Here is a 17563-nt window from a genome sequence, read left to right as displayed (position 1 = left end):
CTTCCTCGCTTCCTCTCCTTTCCGAAGTCTTCTTGCTTATCCTGCAGATTTAAGGACCTTTCGCTGCAGAGTTTTTGCTCACTTAGATCGACAACCCCTTTCAAGTACTTAAAATGCCTTCTGCGACCCTATCTTCCTCCTCTTACCAATTTTGCGTTATATTGAGTGATTCACAAAACAAGTTCTGCTATCTCATAATTGACATGGCTGAAAAAAGTGGTAGACACAGGAGCGCCCCCCTGCGTTGGTACTCAATGTACATCCAGAGGCAATCTGGTGTTGGTAAGGCTTCATTCAAGCCATTCTACAATTCCCGCCTGCAGACCTAACGGCCAAAACCATCGCGTTTACAACTGTAACAAGGCTTAAGGCCTCGAGGCAGCTTGAGTGCAGGCCTTATGACCACAGCAATATAGCGCCATCTAATATCGGACAAACGGAATATATGGTCCCCTGTCTGGTCTTCGAAAGGGATATAGGGGCCACAATTAAGCCGCAGGGTTGGTGCTGGTGTGCCGAACTGGCAGAACATACTATACACATGTATACGGATGGTTCCAAATTAATGGAACGGGTTGGTTCTGCTGTTTACTGTATTGACCCAGAAATAACTAGATCCTACAGGCTGACAGATTACTGCAGCGTTTTTCAGGCGAAAATTATATCAGTGAAGAAAGCAGTATAAATTCTGCAGGAATCGTGCTTAAACTGCAGTCGCGTCAATATATATATTGCTAGTCAGGCTGCGATTAAGGCAATAATCTCATACAGTTCTTCATCAAGAAGTATTCCGAAATGCAAAGAAGCATCGGAAAAACTTCGCTTAGGCCGCACCATACATCTTTACTGGGTTGCAGGGCCATAAAGTGGTAGAAAGTTACGAAAAGGTCGATGAGTTGACAAAGGAGGCAGAAATCAAACTGAGACAGAAGCTGCATATTATCCATCAAGCAGGAAAGCGTTGTTGACAAAGGCGTAGGGTCTAAGATCATGTGCAAACCCTAGGATATTAGGCTCACAAAGTAGCTCATATCTCTGAAGAGAGACGATTTAAGGCTTACAATGGGTATACTGACTGGACACTGCCTTCTGGCGTCACATGCTTATAAGTTAGGTCTCATCAGTAAAAATAAGTGCAGGAAGTGTGACCTGCTAGAAGAAACGCTTGAGCACGTTCTGTGTTCGTGTCCTGCACTCGCCAGGTCAAGGTTCCATCTATTAGGGGCAGCAAAGTTTGCCAGATCTAGAGGCAGAAATTAAGCTAGGTTTTAGAAAACTGCTAGTATTTGCCAAGAGGACGGAGTTATTCTATAACATATGTCCTGGCACGTGATTCAGTTTCTTTCGTTTAGTCGTCAAACAAATTCTGGAGCCATTCAGTATATGTGAGGTTTTTATTGACCGGCCTGTTCAACCTAACTTCAGGCTTCATTCAAATTCAAACGAACATAATCCCTGGCTGAAAATAATCCAATATGCATGGTTCGCATAACACCCCGAATGTTGGATGGTGGCAGCTTTTACTGGCCGAACTCCCGATTTCATCCTATGTCACAGAAACGCATGGATGCAAGCTGTGTCACTCGCTGACATAAATAAAAAAAAAATAGATGTAAGGCGCGATAACCTCCGAAGAGATCTAAGGCCGAGCTTCTCTTCCAATTTGCGTCGTGCTCCTCGTGATTTTCCCTACAAATTGGCCGGACGGGACCTACATGTTTTTTGCCGACTCCGAACGGCATCTGCAAGGCAGATGAGTTTTCACTGAGAGCTTTTCATGGCACTTTCCAAACACTGCCGAGGGGCGACCCCGCTTAGAAAAATTTTCTTCTAATTGAAAAACCTTATTTCTAAAATTTTGATATTGCTTTGCCCGGGGTTCGAACCCAGGGCATACGGTGTGGTAGGCGGTGCACGTAACCATCACACCATGGTGGCCGCCACATACGTCCCAGCAAAAGAGTACATACCTAAGCGTACGCATATTAAACACATGAGGTTCGTACCCGCAACCATATGTAAAAAATCTGCTCTATATATGAATTATGTGCATAAGTATGGCGACGTCGTCAAACTTAATTACTTTACAAGAACAAAATAATATCACATTCAAAAAATAGTCCAACAACACATCAACCGAGTGTATCCAGCTAGAGAAAAACTTTTGAAACTGTCGAAAAACTTGTATCTCTCCCTCGAATTAGTTTTATGGTCAAGAACTAATAAAAAACAAGTAAGCAAGTCTAAGTTCGGGTGAAACAGAATATTATATACCCAGCTGTACACTTTAAATGCTGTTGTTGTTTGTTTTGTATGCTTAATAGTGTTACAAGGCTGCGCAATAATAGATATACATAGGGTTCTATTCTGAACTAATTTTCGTTTAAAAGAAGCAGAAAGGGTACAGAGGCTAACGCCAATGACTTTGAGCGTGTAATAATGCAGTTTTCCTTCAGATATGGGGATTTCGCTACTATTTAGTTTTTATTTACAATAAAAATACGAAACATTGACAATTGCTTAAACAAAAAGGGGGCGGTGCCACACACATTTTCAAAAATTTTAGTGTTTTACAATTTACTATCTACTATGTACAAACACACATCAAATTGGCAATTTATACCATTTCGGCAATTTATTACGCAATTTATCATATAATAGATTGTAATAATAAATTGCCAATTTAAAAAAAAATTGCATAATAAATTGTTTCAAACTGCAAATGCAACCTTGTAAAGTGTGTTTATTGAGTAGATTTTAATGTCAGTTACGCATGGCTTAACTATATGGTTGGCTCATGTCAATTTATTTTTCTGTTTGAACATAGTATAATTTACAATTCAATTTAGAAAATAAAATTCTTTTGATACAAAGCACTTTTTCGCTAAGATTTAACTTATTATTTTCGTCTACGACCCTTTTAAAAATCTTTTATATAAAAGTGGGCGTCGTCTTTAACCGATCTCGTCCATTTTTTTCTAGAAATATTTCCTGCTATAGGGAAATTTGTCTACCAATTTTATTACGATCCATTAATTTTTCTTCGAGTTATGGCTCCCGAAATATAGAAAATTGTTTAGTTATAAAAAGGGCGGTGCCTCGCCCATTTTTTTAAATTTGAAAATTTTCTTATTTACTGTTATAAATCCACTTGGGAAATGAAACACCATTGATATAAGGCTCTTTTTTGCAAAGTTATAGCTTATTTTATTCGTCCACGACCCTTTTAAAAATCTTTTATATAAAATTGGGCGTGGTCCTTTACCGGTTTCATTAATTTTTCTTCAAAGCATTCCTCATAGTAAAGGCAACCTCTCTGTCGAATTTTCTTACGATAGGTTTAACGATTTTTGATTTATGATTAATAATATTTGTAAAATTGATTTTATCACAATTGGGCGGTGTCACGCCCATTTTAAAAATTGTTTCAAATGTTTATCAAGAGTTTCAATATCAGTCTACATGTCAAATTTCATCATTCTAGGTGTATTATTTACTAAATAATCAGGTTTTTTGTGTTTTCCAAAATATTATATATATAAAAAGTGGGCGTGGCTATCATCCGATTTCGCTCATTTTCAATACCAATCTATTCTGGGTTAAGATAAGCTCGTGTACCAAATTTGGGGAAGATATCTCAATATTTACTCAAGTTATCGTGTTAACGGACAGACGGACAGACGGACGGACGGAAATGGCTCAATCGATCCTGATGCTTTTGATATATGGAAGTCTATATCTATCTCGATTCCTTTATACCTGTACAACCAGCCATTATCCAATCAAAGTTATAATATCCTGTGTACAAGTACAGCGGGTATAAAAACCTATGTAACAAATCATACGCCTAGCCTTGACAACCCAGCCACCTTCCTCCCACCTACCTCACCACACACCTACACACTTGTGTACAAAGCTGTATGGCATACCCGTTACTCGAGCATTCCCTAGCATGATATTCCCTTGTTGTTGCATGTTTTCGGTTGGGTGCAAGTGACATGGATATGAGTGCGTGTGTGTGGGTGTGTGCACTCGCCATTGCTTGAGCAAGTTTTGAAACAATTAAAACAATCCTTCCGCAGTTCAGCATGCCACAAGAATGGGTCATTTGGCAAATATTTATGAAATATTCACCACCCCCCCCCCCTCCCCTTTCGGTTGCTTAGTCTTCAATTCTATCTTCCTACCCATACAGCATTTAGATGATACATTTTTGAACTTTCCTTCATATCAATACAATTTCATTACTCTTTATGAATAAATACTGAGTTTTCATACAGTTGAACAAAATAAATAATAAAATAAGATTACTTTTAATGATGAAAAACTGAAAATCATTTTTCGATCACTTTTTGAAATCATTTTCGAATAACTTTGATGAATAAATTTTAAGATTTTATAAAAATAAACATAGAGAATAATAAAACTTGTTTGCTTTTGATGATCAATAACTGAGAACAATTTTTCAATCACAATTTGGAATCAATTTTGAATTTAATTTCTTTACCTTCGGTGATCAAAAATTTTAAATCATTTTTCAATAAACTTTCTTAATCTTTGCAGACTACCTTTCTTGAATAAATTATGAATTTTTTACTTGTTAAAACTATACTTCTCATTGAAAATCTGATTTTTCTTCATTAGCTCACATTTTTTCAATCATAAAATCCAAAAAAAATTACAAATATAAAAAGCTGCTGCTCCTAAACTAAGATGTCTTCTAACATTTCTCTAGATGCAGCTTCCCAGAAGAGACATACTGGATGGAACCGATGTACGGAAGTTGTAAGCTGTTTGAACCGCTAGTAAGTTAAGCTTCATCGATACGCCTGGACCCAGCTTCAACATCCTCCATGAGCTATGATTGTCAAAAACATCAAGTTATATTTAAAGAATTGTATGAGATAGTAAAATCATGATTTTTAAAGTGATATCGTTACCATGATCTAAGATGATGAACATAGATAATATTGGATGTTGTAGTCGTGTGTGTGTACAACGGTCAAGTTAATTACTACCTGCAGTTCAAAAAGCTTACTTCCGAGCTTCCGGATGCTTTCACCCTCTGATGAAATATAATCTTTATATAGTATTTAGTTATGTATTAAATATGATGGAAAAATGAATCACAATCGTATTCGCAAATGATTCCAAACCATAATTTAATATGATTGAAAAATGTTTTTAAATGTGATCAAAAAATGACTGTGAAATGTAATCAAATGTTATTCCAAAAGAAGTAAAGTACAATCTTCCAATAATATCAAGTATGATAAAAAGATGAATAAAAAGTGTTTAGAAATATGAATCATAAATGATTATTCAAGCATAATCATATTTAAGGTACACTTTTCTCCCGACGAAACATTGATTGTCGAATAAAAAATACTTTTAAATTTGAACGTTTTCAATCATCTGGGGGTATGATATTTGAATCTTTTTTGATAAAAATTTTCAAAAAATGCTGGCTGGGTACTTACTATGGTTACAATCATTTTACGAATTGTATGTCAGCTTTTTTGGTCACAATGTCATTTTGTGTGGAAATCGGGTTAAGGGTGCAAACAGAAAGTGTCACAAAATGCCACAAGGTCGGTCGATATCACTTAATTTGGTTATGGAATTTTTTGCGCTTTTATCAGCGGACGTAGGGGAAGCAACGAAAGTGTGAAAAATCATGAGCATATGAACTTGTTGTAGAAACATGGAAATCCTTCCATACTTATGAATGTCCATTCGTTTTCGAGATATACATATGTATATGTTTTATTATTAATCCCTCTGCTAGGCAATATATTTCGGTAAAGACACTACCCTGGGACACCACCTAATAAACACCTTTTGATTTGAATAATAAATGACAACTTCAGGGTCAAACCTTTGTACTGCGCAGATGTGTAAGTTTCGTTTTCTTTAGGTCTTGGAGTACTGTCGAGAGTCAAAAGCCTTCGGTGTTGCTTGCCCTGACTAAAGTCTTTTTATGATCATTTTCTATCCAAAATTTCACTGGCGGATCCATTAATTACGTTCGCTACCGTGAGTTAAAAAGAGAAGTGACGGGCATTTAAAGGAAGAAAAATTAGAGATGGAAAGACATTAATGCGACCAGCTTGAGCTACTAGCAACCAGGACAAACACCCACAAATTTTAGAAAAAAATGCGGCAACGGACGGATGGTCTTAAGTTGGGGGAAAACTTCTGTAAGAACGAAAACGGCGACCTTGTTACGGGTGCCCAGAGGTTAATTAGATTTTCGAGGGATCATTGCCAACAACGTGGTGTCGAACCCAATCCGGGTCCTTCTCCTAACCCCGGTCCTGAGAAATGGGTTTGCTGCGTTTGCCAGAAAAGAATATTTTTAGATTTGATTAAGCTGGTCAACACTTTTTGAATATGTATGCAATAGAAATAGGCTGCAATGACCAAAATTTGCTTTAGTGCAAGTCAAGCCCTGCGTTTCGCTAATCTTCTTAACTTCTTCAGGGGCACACTGCATTTAATAAATAATAGTAGAATACACCACAAATATTTTTAGTCCAGCAGTTGCGTCCTGGCCTCCCACAACTCAGGCGTAATCACCCGTCACTTACCTAGGAACGCAACTTCAAAACCAAGAAGAATTAAACAAGGGCTGCTACAGGGTGGTGTCTTATCCCCACTTCTGTTTAACTTCTACATATGAAAGCTACTTTCGCCACCAGAGAGAGTTACTATCGTTTCCTACGCCGATGACTGCGCAATAATGGCCAAAGGCCCAGGCCCACAGATCGATGAGCTTTGCAAAAAATGAACGGCTACATCCCTGATCTCACCAGCCGACTAAATCCTCGGCGACCTTATTTACAACATGGACGTCTCAAATGCCGACCATTTTGAACCACGTCAAAGGCATTACGCTACCGACTGTCTTACACCCCATAATGTCGGATGTAACATTTGTTCAGGATCTACATTTTGGCGAGCAGGCTGCCGCAATTATACCGAAAGTCCAGAGCCGCAATAAAATCCTCAAATCTCTTGCTGGCAGTACTTGGGGTAAAGATAAAGGAACGCTCATTACCACTTACAAAGCGATTGGCCAGCCGATTGCATGCTACGCGTCCCCGATATGGTCGCCAAGCCTAAAGACTTCTTATTGGAAGAAGCTAAAGGCCTGCCAAAATACTGCCCTCAGAACCGGCACGGGTTGTCTTCTTATGTCCCCAGAATACCATCTATATAATGGGGCGAGAATACTCCCCATTAGGGAGAGAATGGAAATGCTAACCAAACAGTTTCTGTTAAATACCCAGAAACCTGGGCATCCCAACACACATCCGATTGATGAAATGCGGCACCTTAGAACACAGCCTTATGAAGCCAAAAAACACAAGCAGTTACTCAGTGAACTCCCCAAACAGGCATCGGACCTCAATGCCAGGAATTGCCCGGTGAATCCGGTACTCAACGAATAATACCCAACACTTGCAGAAGGGGAACGCACACTCCCTAGGGAAACTCGAGTCACTCTAGCTCAACTTCGATCTGGATACTGTAACAGGTACACCCCTCTCATTATTGTTCACCCCTGTTGAAACAGCAAGTTTCCTTGGATTCCCGTTAGAGCATTTGCGATTGGTCGCACCTATTGGATGAACCGAAGTACTGCTACTACAACAACAACAGCCTTCTTGCTATACAAAGAAATATTTTTTGGACGCCTTTGTCCCGTAGGCGTGAAATTGTTAAAAATACAGTCACTTAACCAATGTGAACTTAATACCACAATACAACTGTACAAATATAGAAACGAGCAATTAAGTACAATTGAATTTTCCTTTGAAAAAGAATAGCAAAATATTTTACCACGTACGCGCTAGTTTCCTGTCGATGGAATAAACATAACAACCTTGAATTTGTTATTTTGGTAGATCAAAAGCCGTTTGTTTAACTGATACACCCTCCACGAGTTTGTATTACGCTTGACGCATTAACTGTAAAAAATTAAAAAGAAAAAAATGAATTAATGCTTGCACGATTGATCTCCGTGAATATTTAGGCCGAACTTCTCTTCGAATTTGCATCTTGCTCCCTTTTCATTTTCCCTACAAATTGGCAGACGGGACCTACATGTTGTATGCCGATTCCAAACGGAAGCTGATGCCAGGAAAATGCATTTTTACTGAAAAGCTTTTCATAGTAGAAATGCGATTGGAGTGTAACTATGCCTTGTATACGCTTCGACATACTTTTTGTCCAATTGAAAGCCTTGTTCTGAAGTTTTGATATTGCTTTGCCCGGCACTTGAACTCAGGACCTTCAGTGTGGTATGCGAAGCACGCTGCCAGCACACCACGACGGCCACTTTTTATCAATAAGTGGTTTGAGATTTTGGCAGGCACACGGTAAAAAGTTTGAGCCTAAGTCTGAAACATTATGGAATCTGATCAAACCAAATTTTTCTTCCTGAAAGTGAGTGCATAGAACTGGGTTTCAATTTGGAACTGGAGCAGTCTATATTTTTAGATTTTTGAAACCATTTGCCTTTGTTTCAAACACAGAAGTGACTACAAGTTTGTATTTTTGGATTTTTATACTCAGTTGAGCAGAGCTCACAGAGTATATTAACTTTGATTGGATAACGGTTGGTTGTACAGGTATAAAGGAATCGAGATAGATAAAGACTTCCATATATCAAAATCATCAGTATCGAAAAAAAATTTGATTGAACCATGTCCGTCCGTCCGCCCGTCTGTCCGTCCGTACGTCTGCCCGTTAACACGATAACTTGAGTAAATTTTGAGGTATCCTGATGAAATTTGGTATGTATTTTCCTGGGCACTCATCTCAGATCGCTATTTAAAATGAACGATATCGGACTATAACCACGTCCACTTTTTCGATATCAAATATTTCGAAAAACCGAAAAAGTGCGATAATTCTTTACCAAAGACGGATAAAGCGATGAAACTTAGTATGTGAGTTGAACTTATGACGCAGAATAGAAAGTTAGTAAAATTTTGAACAATAGGCGTGGCACCGCCCACTTTTAAAAGAAGGTAATTTAAAAGTTTTGCAAGCTGTAATTTGGTAGTCGTTGAATATATCATGATGAAATTTGGCAGGAACGTTACTCCTATTACTGTATGCATGCTTAATAAAAACTTTTTTTTTTAAGTCAAATTTTAACAAAAAATTTAATATCTTTACAGTATAAAAGTAAATAATGTCAGCATTCGACTCCAGTAATGATATGGTGCAATAAAATACAAAAATTAAAGAAAATTTCAAAATGGGCGTGGCTCCGCCCTTTTTTATTTAATTTGTCTAGGATACTTTTAATGCCATAAGTCGAACAAAAATTTACCAATCCTTTCAAAATTTGGTAGGGGCTTAGATTCTAGGACGATAACTGTTTTTTGTGAAAAAGAGCGAAATCGGTTGAAGCCACGCCCAGTTTTTATACACAGTCGACCGTCTGTCCCTCCGCTCGGCCGTTAACACGATTACTTTGTCAAAAATCGATATATCTTTACTAAACTCAGTTCACGTACATATCTGAACTCACTTTGTATTGGTGTAAAAAATGGACGAAATCCGACTATGACCACGCCCACTTTTTCGATATCGAAAGTTACGAAAAATGAAAAAGATGCTATAATTCTATACCGAATACGAAAAAAGGGATGAAACGTGGTAATTGGATTGGTCTATTGACGCAAAATATAACTTTAGAAAAAACTTTGCAAAATGGGTGTGACACCTACCATATTAAGTAGAATGAAATGAAAAAGTTCTGCAGGACGAAATAAAAAACCCTTGAAATCTTGTCAAGAATACTGTTCGTGGTATTATATATATAAATAAATTAGCGGTATCCAACAGATGATGTTCTGGGTCACCCTGGTCCACATTTTGGTCGATATCTGGAAAACGCATTCACATATACAGCTACTACCACTCCCTTTTAAAAGCCTTATTAATACCTTTAATTTGATACCCATATCGTACAAACAAAGTCTAGAGTCACCCATGGTCCACCTTTATGGCGATATCTCGAAAAGGCGACCACCTATAGAACTAGGGCCCACTCCCTTTTAAAATACTCATTGACACCTTTCGTTTGATACCCATATTGTACAAACGCATTCTAGAGTTACCCCTGGTCCACCTTTATGGCGATATCTCGAAAAGGCGACCACCTATAGAACTAGCGCCCACTCCCTTTTAAAATACTCATTGACACCTTTCGTTTGATACCCATATTATACAAACGCATTCTAGAGTCACCCCTGGTCCATCTTTATGGCGATATCTCGAAAAGGCGTCCACCTATAGAACTAAGGCCCACTCCACCAGGGGTGAGTCCACCTTTATGGCGATATCTCGAAAAGCCGTGCACCTATAGAACTAAGGCCGACTCCCTTTTAAAATACTTATTGACACTTTTCATTTGATACCCATATTGTACAAGCGCATTCTAGAGTCACCCCTGGTCCACCTTTATGGCGATATCTCGAAAAGGCGTACACCTATAGAACTTACGACCACTCCCTTTTAAAATACTCATTGACACTTTTCATTTGATACCCATATCGTACAAACAAATTCTAGAGTCACCCCTGGTCAACCTTTATGGCGATATCTCGAAAAGGTTTCCACCTATAGAACTAAGGCCCACTCCCTCTTAAAATACTCTTTAATACCATCCATTTGATACACATGTCATACAAACACATTCCAGGGTTACCCCAGGTTCATTTTCCTACAAAGTGATTTTACTCTATTTTGTCTCCATAGCTCTCAGCTGAGTATATAATGTTCGGTTACACCCGAACTTAGCCTTCCTTACTTGTTTTAAATATTTTTGGTTTTGTTTTAAAAAAATATTAATATTTTAAACTTATTGTTTAAACAAGTTTAAAATTGAAATTAGATAAAATTAAAAAAGACAAAATTAAATTGGGAGGTTTCCAATTTAGTAGCAAAATGTTTCAAGTGTTTCAGTGTTTAACCGATGAACGGTTGAAAATTTAGGCTCAGATTTCTAACCGTGCACTTGCACGGTTCACCACTGTATATAAATAGCGCCCACAAAACTTTTCTTGTTTTAGTTATTTTATACCTAGCAAACATCAAATCGGAAACTAAAATGAATTTCCAAAACTTTTTCGCGATCCTTGTTGTCGTACTAAGCTGTCTTCTGACCCATATAAATTCACAAACTGGCAATCGGCGTTATTTAGTAGCATTATTACGGAAAGTACGTAACGAAGAAAAATATTTATGCTCTGGTTCATTAGTCTCTATGCAAATAGTGATCACAGCTGCAAATTGCGTTACCGGTTTAGAAATAAAAGACATCAAAGTTGGCGCCAGATTAACCGGACCACGTCGCACAGTGGAGAGTGTATCAATTCAATGTGAAATCAGCATAGAAAGTAGTATAGCTGGAATTAAACTCAGTAGATCCTTTGAAAGTAGAAGGAGAACGGGAAATATAGTGGATACAATACCACTTTGCGAAAATCAACTTTCGGAGCACAGAAAATTTCAAACTACTGGATGGGTTAACTTAAACCAAAATCCTCCTTCTCTTTCACTCCTAGTAAATGACGTAACTATAGTAGAATCACACAGATGTACGAATTACCCCGTGGGAAGAAATATGTATTGTACTGACGAAGGCGATAACTTTTGTGTTGGAGATGCTGGAGCACCGGGTGTCGTGGATGGAAAACTTTGTGCGGTGTTAATATCTAAGACAGCAAATACACAACTTCATGCTAATGTAGTTGATCAAGAAGTTAAGTCTTTCATAACAAACTTGATTCGTAATTATTGAGTGAATTATTACTCTATCTCGGCTGAACTCTCCATTTCAGATTTATTTCATAAACGTCTCAGCTCACGTCAAAATATATTGAATTTGATCTGATATATGGCGTTTTAGAATAAAATATTGAAAGAAGGTTCCATGAGAAAGTGAACCTTGGTGGGTGATAGAAAAATATATCTTATAAAACTAGGGAAAGTATGTATAAAAAGCTTAATTTATCCCTTAAACAATTTTCAATTTCTTTTATTCGTTTTAAAATAAAGTGCAGATTTCAGTTTTTCAATAAAGTTGAAAGAAAGAAAATTTGGTTTTTATTTAGATTGAAGAATTGGGTTTAAATTTTAAGTCAGAAAAGTGTACATTAGCATTAAAAAAAGAAGAAGAAAGACCGGAACTGTCTTCGGCTGTTCCGAAGACTTCACACCTTTCATGAATGTAGCCGAAATAATCTTATTCTATTCGTCATATCCGAGTAATCGGCTACATAAAATCTAATCTCATTTTAATCTTATTAATATTATAAATGCGAAAGTTTGGATGTCTGGATGTCCAGACGTTTGTCTTTGTGACTCAATCACGCAAGAACGGCTGGACCGATTCGGATAAAATTTAGCACACAAATAGCCAGTGGCGTAGCTACCTTGGGTGGCACCCAGTGCGGAAGTTGGTGGTATCACCCCATCGAAAGTAAAAAGCAATAAATTGTATATGATAAAGGTCATCATGGATCATTTATTATCTATAATATTGAAGAAATAACAAAACATAATAATAACTAAAACAGAAAAGGAATTGTTATACAATTAAAATTTCTTCTTTCTAGCTGTGACGCCTGCAAACTCAGATATTACTTCATCGAAATTTATATTTTGTATTGCCTCGTATTCAATGGGTAGTATACCAAGATTGATAAGCCGCGACTGGGTCATTGTTGCCCACAAATAGTTTTTTTATTAATTTTAATTTACTGAAACTTCTCTCACATGAAGCTACGGACATGCAAACCGTCATGAAAAATTTCAGTGCAAACATAAGATTAGGAAGAGATTCTGTAAAATCTCATTCTACAATAACCTTTAAAAAATCTAGAGACACCCACTCAGTAACCGTAAAATTAGCGGGTTTTAAATGTCTACGCAGTCCTGGTATCTCCAAAACTAATTCGGTTTCTGAGACCTCATTATAGAAATCAGTAAATTTAGACGTAGCTAATTTCAGTTCTTCAGTATTCGCCAAAAGCAAAGCATTAGTTTGTACGATCTCGAACAATGAAGCTACATTTTGAAGAGACAATTTAACAAATCACGCCAACCAAACACAACACACTTCACGAAACAAATGAGAAATGTTGCAAATGAGACGCCAAAGATCGCGAGTTTGGGACGAGGAATCCCCAAAGACCGCGTCAGACTCTTTTGCGGAAATGCCCGAATTATACATAGAGCTGAGAGTGGGGGAATCTTAGAAAAAGAAATTTTTGTGCTAGCGAATTTTGTTTGTTTGTACATTGTTCTTAAAGTTGAGAGACCAGGTGGGTGTCACCCCAAAAAAGGTGAGACCCGGTGGGGCCCGCCCCCGCCGTCTCCTTTGCTACGCCACTGCATATAGCCAATAGTCTAGAAGAATCTACAGATCGAGCACTTATCAATTTTGGAAAAACGATAAGTGGTGCTCTCCGTCTCCCCCGCCATCCTCCCTCCATCAATTGATTTTATTAACACGCTTTTATCGCTTCACCGCGCCTGCTGCCTTATTAACATGCTTTTATAATTAGCTTCACCTTATCTGTAATCCCGTCAGGGACATATCGAGACTATTTCGAAATCATTTAGGGTCCGTATAGTTTTCGCGATCCGTCCGGCATCCCGTCGGGGTAATTTCGGAAATTTTTCTGGACTATTTCGTGATCATTTACGTACCCTTCAGAGACCAATTATGGATGGTTTTCAGGATCCGTCCGGGGTCATATCGGGACTTTTTCCGTAACATTTTGGAACCCTTCCTGGGTCCTTTTTGGGTAGTTTACGGGATACATCCGGGATCCCGTCGGAGTTATTTCGGAACATTTTCGGGATCATTTGGGTATCCTTCCGGTATCATTTATGGACGACCTTCGGGATCTTACTTACTTACTTACTTAATTGGCGCTTAATCGTCTAAACGGTTATGGCCATCCATCAAGGCGCGCCAGTCGCTCCTTCGCTCCGCCAACCGGCGCCAATTGGTCACACCAAGGGAGTTTAAATCGTTTTCCACCTGGTCCTTCCAACGGAGTGGGGGCCGCCCTCTACCTCTGCTTCCATAGGCGGGTTCCGATAGAAACACTTTCTTGGCCGGAGCATCATCTTTCATTCGCATAACATGGCCTAGCCAGCGCAGCCGCTGCATTTTAATTCGCTGGACTATGTTGATGTCTGCGTATAGCTTGTACAGCTCATCATTAAATCTTTTTCGGTACTCGCCATCGCCAACGCGTAGAGGTCCATATATCTTTCGAAGAACTTTTCTCTCGAACACTCCCAAAGCTGCTTCATCTGCTGTTGTCATGGTCCATGCTTTTGCCACATATAGCAGGACGGGTACGATAAGTGACTTGTAGAGTATGATTTTCGTTCGCCGAGAGAGGACTTTACTTTTCAATTGCCTACCTAGTCCAAAGTAGCATTTATTGGCAAAATTGATTCTTCGCTGTATTTCAGTGCTGATGTTGTTGCTAGTGTTGATGCTGGTTCCCAAATAAACGAAGTCTTTTACTATTTCGAAATTATGGCTGCCAACAGTAGCGTGGTTGCCAAGGCGCATATGCGCTGACTCTTTGCTCGACGACAGCAGGTACTTCGTTTTGTCCTCATTCACCATCAAACCCATCTTTACCGCTTCTTTTCCAGTTTGGAGTAAGCAGAACTAACAGCGCGGGTGTTAAGGCCGATGATATCAATGTCATCAGCATATGCCAGTAATTGCACGCTTTTATAGTATATTGTTCCAGTGCGCTTAAGTTCTGCAGCTAGTATAATTTTCTCCAGCATCAAATTAAAGAATTCGCACGATAGGGGGTCATCCTGTCTGAAACCTCGTTTAGTTTCGAACGGCTCGGAGAGGTCCTTCCCAATTCTGACTGAGCTGATGGTGTTGCTCAACGTCAGTTTGCACAGCCGTAAAAGTTTTGCGGGGAAACCAAATTCAGACATAGCGGCATATAGGCAGCTCCTTTTCGTGCTGTCGAAGGCGGCTTTAAAGTCGACGAAGAGGTGATGTGTGTCGATTCTCTTTTCACGGGTTTTTTCCAAGATTTTGCGCATTGTGAAAATCTGGTCGATGGTAGATTTACCAGGTCTGAAGCCGCACTGATAAGGTCCAATCAGCCGGTTCACGGTGGGCTTCAATCTTTCGCACAATACACTTGAAAGGACCTTATATGCGATATTAAGAAGGCTGATTCCACGATAGTTGGTGCATTTTGCAGTATCCCCCTTCTTGTGGACTGGGCAAAGAACACTAAGATTCCAACCGTCGGGCATGCTTTCGTCCGCCCATATTTTGCTAATAAGCTGCTGCATGCGCCTTACCAACTCCTCGCCGCAGAACTTGAATAGCTCCGCAGGCAATCCAGCAGCGCCCATCGGGATCAGTGACCTTCGGGATCACGTCAGGGTAATTTCGGGACTTTTTCCGGACTATTTCGGGATCATTTGGGGACTCTCCCGGCATCAGTTCTGGATTGTTTTCGAGATCCGTCTGTGATCCCGACGGAGTAATTTCGGGCCTTTTCCGAGATAATTTGGTGATCCTTCCGGGATATTTTCTGGATGGTGTTTGTGATCCATCCGGGAGCCCGTCAGGGTCAATTGGGAATTTTTTCGAGACTATTTCGGGGTCATTTTGTTACCCTTTCAGCGATTATTACTGTGTGGTTCTCTGGATCAGTCTAGAATCGGGTCGTTGTCATGTCGGACGTTTTTGGGACTATTTCGGAACCATTTGGAGACCCTTCCGGGAGTAATTCTGGTTTTCGGGATCCGTCCACGATACCGTGGGGGTCATTTCGCGACTTTCGATCATGCGGGGACCCTATTAGGTTATCAGCTATTTTTTTACTATTACATAAATAAATTATAAAGTGTAAGAAATTATCCGGCTGCTTAAAAACCTCAAAAACATCAACATAAATAACAGAAATAATGCAATCCAATTTTTCAAAGTAAAGCAAGTTTGGGCAACAAATACAATAGTCACCCTATGATTAAACAATTTTTAAATGGTTTGTGTAACGGATAAAAGCGGATGTAGCTACAGGCTCTGCTCAATGTGACTTCAATAAATTATTTTGTCGAATTACGTGTGCTCTGTTATAAATATGTTTTGACATATATAAATACAAGAGCTCTGTTATAAACAGGGAACGGATGTTCAGGACCTAAAAATCTCTTTAAAAAGGCAAAATAAAGTAGCGAAAAAGGCATTAAAACAAACAAAGGGCAATTAAAAGGCAAACAATTTATAAATTCATTTATTTAAAAAAAAATCACTTTACTTAAAATTTATAACGAAAACGAGAAAACAAAAATATTTAGTTTCATTACATGAAGTTTTGTACTTTGATTTGAATCGAGTTTTTAAACATAAAAACTTTACTCTTTAAAGTTTTAGTAACATTGCACCACAAGATGCATCTTAAAGTTTTCGGGTAGCATTTTCATTCGACTATCTCGAAGAAATGCCTTGAGAGTACTAAAAGTACGCTCGACCTGAACTGATACAAGTGGTGCCCAATTTAAATATGGAACCGTGCATGCTTCCAAATTATTAGGGACTAGGGCGTTCTCCTCGCCTTTTAATATTTTATCAACCGTCCTAATTGTCTCCAAACCTACGTTGGCTGTAAAAACGGCATGGAATCTTTCCAAAACCACTTTAGAAGTGGTTCCGCGCGCTTCTGAAAGCCGCCTCTGAATATTATCTAAAATATTTAATACTTCGCGAATGGGGGCTCCTAAGAATTTATATGTAAGTAAATAATTTTTTTAGCAAACAATGTTTAAACAACCTGTTTTCTGAAGTCTTTCGAAAACATTTTCTTCCAAAATAATGTTTTATATATATTAAATTTTCCAGGATAGATGCTTTGTTCAACAATTGTTTTGCGAAAGTGACACATGCCGCGTCATCTACTAAGTGGTTAACTATTCTCTTTATAGAATCAAAGTTGTCGGCATAATACACAACTGCAACTAACCACATACCCCATCGAGTAATCACCTGCATAAAATAATACAATAATAGTTAAAAGCAATAAAAAATAATATATATTTTTTTTTTTATGTACCGGCCGAGGGGGAAGAGGTAGAGCTGGTTCCATTTCTTTAAAAATTGCCACCCTTGTTGGGCTTTTTAGAAACACTTTCTTTAAGTTTGAAACTAAGGTGTCAACATCAGAGTACCTTGTGCGTTTTGATTCGCAGCACCGGGTCTGCGCGACGCAAGTTATGCAAATCATATTGGAGTAAAGTAGTTTTACCAACGACGCACTCTGCTTCATGTAGGGTGCCGCCATCCTTCTGGCCATAAGATTTGCATAGAATCGTCAAAAAGTGTTGCAATTGTTGACGAGTTCACCTTTTCCAACACCACCACGGTCAATAGATAACCTCGTCCGCTTTCATGCAATGACCCAACAATAACATTGGTTACATTGCGACCAGCTTTGTCCGTAGTTTCATCGATGGACACAAAGATACGACTTTC

The 17563-nt window shown here is 38.6% G+C and overlaps 1 pseudogene; it reads left to right on the top strand.

The window, feature by feature from the left end:
• The first annotated feature begins 11131 nt into the window (after positions 1–11131).
• LOC137245838 (piggyBac transposable element-derived protein 4-like) overlaps positions 11132–17563 on the top strand; it is a 48905-nt pseudogene continuing 42473 nt past the window's right edge.

The sequence above is a fragment of the Eurosta solidaginis genome, chromosome 3 (assembly GCF_040869045.1).
Source record: "Eurosta solidaginis isolate ZX-2024a chromosome 3, ASM4086904v1, whole genome shotgun sequence".
In the NCBI taxonomy this organism is placed as follows: Eukaryota; Metazoa; Arthropoda; class Insecta; order Diptera; family Tephritidae; genus Eurosta; species Eurosta solidaginis.
This window is presented reverse-complemented; position numbering and strand designations above follow the sequence as displayed.